Source organism: Rousettus aegyptiacus, unplaced genomic scaffold, assembly GCF_014176215.1.
Source record: "Rousettus aegyptiacus isolate mRouAeg1 unplaced genomic scaffold, mRouAeg1.p scaffold_m13_p_8, whole genome shotgun sequence".
Lineage (NCBI taxonomy): Eukaryota > Metazoa > Chordata > Mammalia > Chiroptera > Pteropodidae > Rousettus > Rousettus aegyptiacus.
The window spans coordinates 27,191,959-27,200,484 of record NW_023416311.1 but is presented as its reverse complement, the minus strand read 5'-3'; positions in this window follow the sequence as shown (position 1 = coordinate 27,200,484).

Sequence of the window (8,526 nt, the reverse complement as noted above, 5' to 3'; positions counted from 1 at the left end):
TGAAAGCTTCTGCCCACCTTCACAAGTAAGAGGGCCACAGAAAGAGGGAAAGGAGGGGTGAATGCAGCCCAGGTTTTCAGAAGACATCTTTCTTGGGAACTCCTTGTGACCAGGCTGAAAACCCTTATCACATGCTTGAGTGGAGCTGGTGAGAGTAGCCACACTTCTTCCCCCAAGGCAGGGCTCTAAGAAGGGAGCGTGTGAGGGGTTTCCAATTCCTTTCTCCAAATATCTGCCTGCTTTGGTGTCCTCTTGAATCTGAAGAACATAGTTCCATGTTCTACCTAATAGACAGACCCAGAAAAATCAGGCAAACTTGCGCCCAGTAGGAAAGGACCCTGTACTTGGTTTGGTACCTTTAATATTTATTAGTAACCTCCATTAAGCAGCAGCAGCAGCAGCAGCCGCCTACAAAAAAATGCTTGGAGCAATGAGGATTTCAGGTGTGACTATAAGGCTCACATTGCTGCCCTATACAGCAGTCTTCAAGAATCATAAACAAGGCCAAGATGCCGTCCGATCTGTTACTGGTTTAAATCATGAAGCAAGCAAGGTTCCTCAGAGCATCCAGGTCAGGGAAAACAAAAAAGGGGGACTGCTGGCTCTGATCCCTTTCAGCCACACATCCCGGGCCCTTGTTGCCCTGTGGACAGGATGAGGACGGAGGGCACATTAACAGCCTCATAGATATAGGCAGCCTGATAGCACTTCTCCACCTCCAGATGCAGCTCCCAGCATTTAAGTGACCTTTCAATATTGGAAAAACAGTGTCTTCCTTATCTGTAGCAACTCTTAGATAGTGGCCAACAGGTAGTTCCCAGGACCTGTCCCAAAGGAATGTTGCTAAGTGTGGCCATAACAGGTTGTGAGACTCCTGTTTGATCACTGTGAATCAATCCACCCTTCTCCCTAAACACCACTCCCACACCCCCAACTCTGTCTCCGTGCATTTTCTAAGTAGGGCACTCAAAAAACTGTCTCCCATTAGCTCAGATTGTGAGAATCAGACCCGTGATCTCCACACTGGGCTAAAGAAGGCTCAGCAATAGATACTGAGTATGCTCATGTTTAATGCTTCTTTATGCTCAGCATTTTTCCATCAGGTTCAGAAGGAGTGGTGTGTGGCATCCTCGGCCCACTTGTGCCAATTAAGCCGATCAGTGTGCGCTCAGTGTGGGTCAACATTTCCATAGGTGGCTAATCCTTGCTTCTAGAATCTTGGCCATTCAAACAGTTATGTTCCAAATAACCAGTGTGTGTGTGGCAGAGCGGGGGTGGGGGTGAATCTAGTATATTGGACCAGATTAGGACTCTTTAAATCACACTCCCTCTAAAAAGAAGCCACAGTAATCTTTAAAACCTTCATGGGCTTAGCCAGTAATAAAACAGTTAAGAAAGCACTTAAACAGGAGCACAAGCTCGGTCAGTCTCACACGATGCAATGCCTGTCTGATAATTAGTTTTGTCACTCAGAAGCTAGTTCATTCTCTAGCCAAAGTCAAATTGTCCTGCCTTGGCTCTTCTAAAAATGAGCTTGTGACACTTGGTGTGAAATACCTTGATTAAAACAGGAATCACATCCTAAGGCCGAAAATGAACCTCACAGCCTTTTAAATTAGTCACTGAGCATCATTAATGACTGGAGTCTCATGGGTCAGTGTAAATGGGTCATGGCAATAGAGGACAGCAACAAAACAATAGTTTAGGATCAATGAGAGGCTAAAATACAGTCGCATCCGTTATTTAATTTTGTAATACGGTGCTATAATACCTCTAGAATAAGGATATGAGTGTACATGATAAGGAAAAAAATAGAAGAAAAGACCTACATTTGTGGGGTTATTTTATATTTGAGCAAGGAGTTTAAGTTAGACTATAATTGAGATTGATCCCTAGGATCCCACCTAAATATGAGTCCCCAGCCCTGTGGCTGGAAGAATCAAACATTGTCCAGAGCATCCTTTCTCAAAAGTGTTTGAGCTGTGGAGTCAGACACCAGGTGCCATGGGGGTCACAAGTACATGTCATTTGGTCAGGTTGGCATGCTTTGGCCTCTCACCAAGGAAGAGCTGGTTCTGAGCTTGCACCCAGGAAGTGCTTGCTTGTTGTCAGCTCCTTAGTCTAGAGAGGTCTGCTGGCTCCACTTACCCTGGCCTTTAACTGGTAAAATTCTTGCTACCTGCTACCACTTTTCCAAGTCTCTGGAAATCTCTCTTGCCAATGAAACCCCTCAGTCTTGGCACTGGCTTTCCAATCAGACCAGCTTCGTCCTCTCTCTCCACCACCTTTGGTCCTCCAGAGAAAGCACTGCCTGTAGCATAGAAAAACCACCACCAAGGGCCTGCCGGCCATCAACATAGCAAACTGACCAGCTGGCTGCTGCTCAAGTCCTTCGTCTCCCAGGTCCAGACCAAATACAGGATCAGCAACCCACAGCGGTGGCCCAGCCTTTTACCCCAGGAGCCAAAGCAACGTGAAAATTGGTTAGATGCTGGGTCCGATTCTGAGAGTAGTTCTCCAGACATGTCTTTCAGGTGACCCTCAACTACCTCAGGTTTGAAGGTCCTGAATTAAGCTGATGCTATTCATAGGGACAAAACTGAGGGGTTTCAGATAAATCTTGGTGATAACACAATTGTCTCAAACTTAAAACTCTTTCACACTTAGGTTTGCAGGGATGGGGTTGGGTTTTTCTTTTCTGTTTTTAGCCTTTCCCCCAATATTACATTAGAATAGTTCCTATAAATAAGTTTCATTTTTCACTGAGTGCCTACCTTCCCAGGGCAGGTAGCCACTGGTTTTTGTTCCCTCTCAATGATACTTTTATTATTATGGTATTAAGACCTTTCTTTGTATAATACATTGCATCTGTGTTTTCAATTTTTCAAATAAATATTTCAACCTGGCAATGGAGAGGAGTACTGACCAAAGTAGTTTTTTAGTCTGGGGTTCATTGAATCCACCAAAGCTCTGCACCTCTGGGAATATGTCTTGAAAACAGGACATTTTCTGAAGAAACTGCTGTTGCATTTCCTTTGCAGCGATAGAGAAACTCTAGCTTGCATACCTAAAACATGTTCTATCCTCTGTATACTCTCCTGTCCCTGGGAATGATCAAAGTAGTTAATACTATAATTTATCTAGAAGGCCAGGTCTTTGTATAAAATCTGGGAATTTAAGCTATGGATATACGCCCTTTTTCACCTTTAGAATTCAAAAGTAAACTGCTGCCTTAACATTGGATGGGACTAATTCTGCTACCAGAGAATGTGTAGAGGGAGCTGACCAAATGGAGCTGATTGCACAGCAAATTTTCCCTAGGAGGACTCTGTAAACTTATGCTACCAGTGTGTTAAGGAAACCTACAGGGAGGGAGAGAGATGGGGAAAGCCTGGATTGGTAAGCAGGATAATTAAATGACACATCAAATAAGGAGAGAGTGAAGCAAGTAATCAGAAGCTATAGAGTCTATAAGAGGTCATCAAGAACCTAGAAAATGAGGAAAATAGTGTTCGAATCATGTAGTGGGGAAGATGATCTAGATAAATATAAAAGATGCAGAACATTTGCTTATGATTGGGCTTTTCTCCCTATAGCAGATGCATAGGTGAGCCTGCTCCTTTTGAAGCACTGCTGATAGAGTGGACATTTCTTAGTCACAGCTCTTGCAGATCACTTGGAGTTCAAGTCGGAAGCTAAGAATCCAGAAAGCCAGAGAGGAATGCCTTGAGCACACAGAGGCCCAATTATTTGAAGTGCCTGGGGGGTGGGTCTGGCCTGGGTCAGCAGTGCCATCCAGGCAGAGCTTTTCTTCCCCTCCAGATGCACTCCAGCCCTCGATGCCCCCCTACACACCTGTACATGGCCTTGACCAAATGCCTCAGGGGCTCTGGAAGTCAAGCCTGAGGGGTCTTCCCAGCCCCTAGTTCTAGGAAGGCAGCCTGACTAGCTGGTCACTCTGGCCAGCAGAGTATTACAAGGAATCCTGAAATCAGGCCACCAGAATGATACTAGCATGCCATTTAAAAAAGGGTTTGGGAAGGGTAGTTAGGATTTACACAAATGGGGGCCAAAGTTGGGGTCTAGGGGTGGCCCCACCAACATAAAAAGGAACAAGGTATTGAAATAGGCAAGCCGAAGTATGCTATGTGCCATTATGATTTAAAGCCAGTGGGTTTTAATCCTGCTCACCCTGGTTGTCCTCAGTCTCTTAACACCTTATCCAACATACAGTAGGAGTGAATGGATGAATTCTTTTTACACTGTGTTCTTAGTTACATACACATTTTATGCATCCATTCATTGTGCAGGAACTGAAATTTTCAAAGACGAAGACTTCCTATTCCCTGTCTTCAAAGGTTATACTCACGTAATCACTATTTGTTAGATTATCAGGCACTGATAATGCAGTGGAGAGCAAAAATCCAAGTGGTTCCACACTTCTGGAGCTTACAGGGAACAAATAGGATAATCAAATAATTACAAAACAAGTGTAAAACTACAATTGGAGTAAGTACAAGAAAAGAACTCAGTACAGAGCCCTGAAAAGAAATGAGAACAAGAAAACTTCCTTGATGAAGCGATAGCTGAACTAAGATACAGTATGAAGAGGTGCTAACTAGGCAACAAGGGAGGGAAAGCTCACTCACTCCCAGGAGAAGAAACCGCATGTAAAAGGGCTTTGTGTTGGGACACTAAAGGGAACTGAAAGACGAGTATAGTTGGAGCCCAGGCAGAGTGGTACAAGACGAGGCTGGACAGAGGTAGATGCAGATCATGCAGACATGGAAAGTGGTTGCTGGGCTTTAGGCAGAGGGGTTTCAAAATCTTATTTGCATTTTGAAAAGACCATTCCAGTGTTCAGTGTGAAGAACAGATACTAGTGGAGCAGAGGTCATTTTGTTCCACAAAGAGTAGTGAACCACTAATGGGTCTTAGGTAGGAAGACAGATCACCTTCTTATCTTCATTTCCTGTGTTTTACTAGTCAGACTGGCCACCTGAAAATGCTTTCTGTAGACTGACACATTTTTGTCACTCCACAAGATCTTCTACACCGCCCCTCTCAGTTTCCCCTTTAACTTGGCCTTTCGCCTCACAGTTCAGTATTCCTGCATCAGGCCATCTCATGGGGCACACAGTTTCTGTAACCCTTCCTCCTCATTCCATGTGCACCACAGTCCCTTTCTGAGCCCAAACTGAGCCTAAATGTGACTGACAGCACAGCAGTACTGTTTCTAGAGAAAGTGTTAAGTTTCTAAGTTAAATACCAAAGTCCTGAATACTGAATATTTCAAGCCAAAGGAAGTTGTGAACTTGTACTGGAAGGACTTTCTGACCTTCCCCTGAAACAGGTCATAAAACCCTCATATGAGAAGTACCCTCCCTATCCTGGAGATAGGAAAATATTTGTCTCCTAATCAGAGGGATGCCAAGAGGAATGTGAACAAATGAAACTTCCTCGATTTCCCCCAGTTTACTACACTTAGTTCACTCCCTTTTTCGTCCCATCATTTTTTTCCATGACTCTCCACTCTTTAAAAACTCTACTGAAATCTCCATGTCTCCTCTAACTAAATACAATATACAGATGACATATTATAAAATTGTATACTTGAAACCTATATAATTTTATTCACCAATGTCACCCCAATAAATTTAATACAATTAAAAAAATAAAACAATAATTATAATCACTTTAAAATGTTTTGTTTCCACAGAACCAATCAATATTCAAAATCAATTTTGAAAACTAAATTTCATTCAATTTCTAAATTGTTTAAAATGACTAATATTACAACAGGTATGTCCTCTTGAGTCATTCCAACTCAGCAAACACTGTTGAGTTCTTATTGTACGTAAGAAACTGTGGAAAAAGAAAAATAAGCAAGATATGGTCCCGTCTTTAAGGATCTTCCAAACTTAAAAGGAAGAGAGACACATACTTTAGAAACTGAAGTATGCACACAAAAGAAATGAAACACTATTTCAAGAAATCTAGCAATATTCAAAGGAAAGAGAGAAATGAGGCAATAACTTTAGAAAGCAATGGCATCAAGGGAAGGGTTTTTAAGGAGAAAGACGTAAGCATGCTCAAGGCTAAAAAGACATCAAAGGAGGTAGAGATTGAAGTATGAAAGAAATGAGAGGAATGGTGAAGCAAATTCTTTGAGCTGTGAATTTATTCATTCCCACCCCTCTCCAAATTCTTGATGTCTACTGTGTTTAAGGCACAAAGGATATAGTGCCATCCTTCTAGAGCTTGCAGTCCAGTGGGGCACTTGACACTGAACAAGTACAATGAATGAAAAGGAGAAGGCGGCAAGGGAACTAGTACATTCAAAGATGTCAGGGGAAGCTTCCATGAGGAAACGACATTCAGGCTGAAAACTGAAGAATAAGTAAAAGTTGGCAGCCTCCTGAGAGTGAGATGAAGAAAATACTCCAGGCAAAGCTAACAGAAGTGAAAGAGAGATTGGCACATTGAAGAATGACAGAAGCCTGTGTCAGCAATGAGCGACCAATAAAAGAGCAACTGTAGAAGCCTTGAATGCCAGTTGAAGGATTCAGGGCTTTAAGTTCGGGATTTAAAGCAGGGATATGATATGACACCAGCTATCACCTCTCATCTGAATAGCCTTAATGGCCTAAATCTTATACCCCAGCTCTGCCCTCTGCCAAGCCATTCTCATTCTGCAGCTAGAGTAATCATTCCAAAAGTTACATCTGATCTTGTCACCCTCCCTCCCTTCCTTAAAACCTTTCAATGGCTTTCCATTGCTTTTTTTAAAACTGAGGTGAATAGAAATGGGGATGAATAGAGAGGAAGATTGTTTCAGTGGAAAACTATAGCACAACCTTGTAGATATTAAATTCTTGTCCTGTTTATTGTCTTTAAGTTTTTATTATCCACCTGTAAAATGGACTGTTTCCTGAAATCTTCTAGTTTCTGCCAATATCTGGCTACAATTCTCCATTTTTTCTCCCACCCTTCTGACTTGGAATTACTAAAAATTAAAACTGCTCTTTCCTCAAAGCACATCAAACTGACACTGAACAACTTGATAGAAACTTCAGAAAAATCACCATGATAGCTCATGTATGGAGAAACTTTGTGCCTGAGTGAGCCCCTCAGAAAGTTTGCCAGAATACCTGATGACATTGTCAGAGACATTCATACTGAAAACCAGGAAAATCTGTCAAATTGCCGCTGCCTGTCCGCACTCCATTTGTAGAGACTTCACATCTAACACCTAAAAATCTTGACTGCCCTCTGCACTCAAAAACTGAATTTATACTTTGTTCTAACATTAGCCTTTGTTTTTCTTTGTTTCCATAGAAATGCCTTTTATTAAATACCTGATTGCTCACACCATATAGAAGCCTAACTTGGGTGGGAGCCCACCTGGAACACTGCCTCCTAAAATGAGATCTATCTGTTTTACTGGACTGACCTATTACCAGGCCTGAAACACTGGGTTGTTGGGTTATGGAACAACCTACCAATCCAGTTTCTGAACTACGAAATTTCTTAGGAAAGTTTCAGACAGGGGATAACAAGATTCAGGACATGCTACCGTAAAATATGGTATTGTGGTATACTGAATATTTTAAACTTAAGGAATTTGGGAAACAGCTTGTACTGAAAGGACTTTCTGACCTTCCCCTGAAGGAGGTCATAAAACCCTCATGTGAGAAGTACCCTCCCTTTTACAGGAGAAAAGGAATATCTTTGTCTCCTAGTCAGAGGGATGCAAGAAGAATCTGAACAAATGGGACTTCCTTGGTTTCCTCCAGTTTACTACACTCAGTTCATATCTTTTTTTGTCCTATCATTTTTTTCATGACTCTCCACTCTTCACTGAACCTGGCATAAAAACACTGCTTCTTTGGGTCTTCATTTCCTAATGAAGGTTCTCATGGCACATAAATTTACATTAAATTTGTATGCTTTTCTCTTGTTAATCTGTTTGTTTGTTACAAGGTCCCCAGCTGAGAACTTAGAAGGGTAGGGGAAAAACATTTTTTTCCTCCTCTACACTTTTTTTCCATTTAAACATATTTGGGAAAAAAGGTTTGAAAGATATGACAAATCTGTTTATTCTGGTGGTGGATTATTTGATACCTGTGTTATTTTCATACTTTTCTATGTTTCACATTTTTTATTTAAAAGATATTTACAAAAAAATACAGATGCAAAGAATATATGGGAGTGTGGTGGATAATAGGAAGCTTGGGGGTCATCTTGTAGTTAGTATGATAGCAAGGTCACAAGAATGGATAAAAGAATGTCCAGTCTGCAATAGGAACACAATGCCTTTAGAAAGCAAGCATTTGTGGAGGAATGATAGCAGGGTTCTTTGCTTTTCACCAGCAATGTTTGGAATGTCTGTAGCGGACTGGAAAAAAATTACAGCCTGTTTTAGCAAGGGTTGGAGACTGGCAAAAAGGGCAAAATTAAAAATCACTGAAGTGAGGATTGAAATGATTGGCCATAATAGCCACTCTATTTGGGGATAGAAGCAAA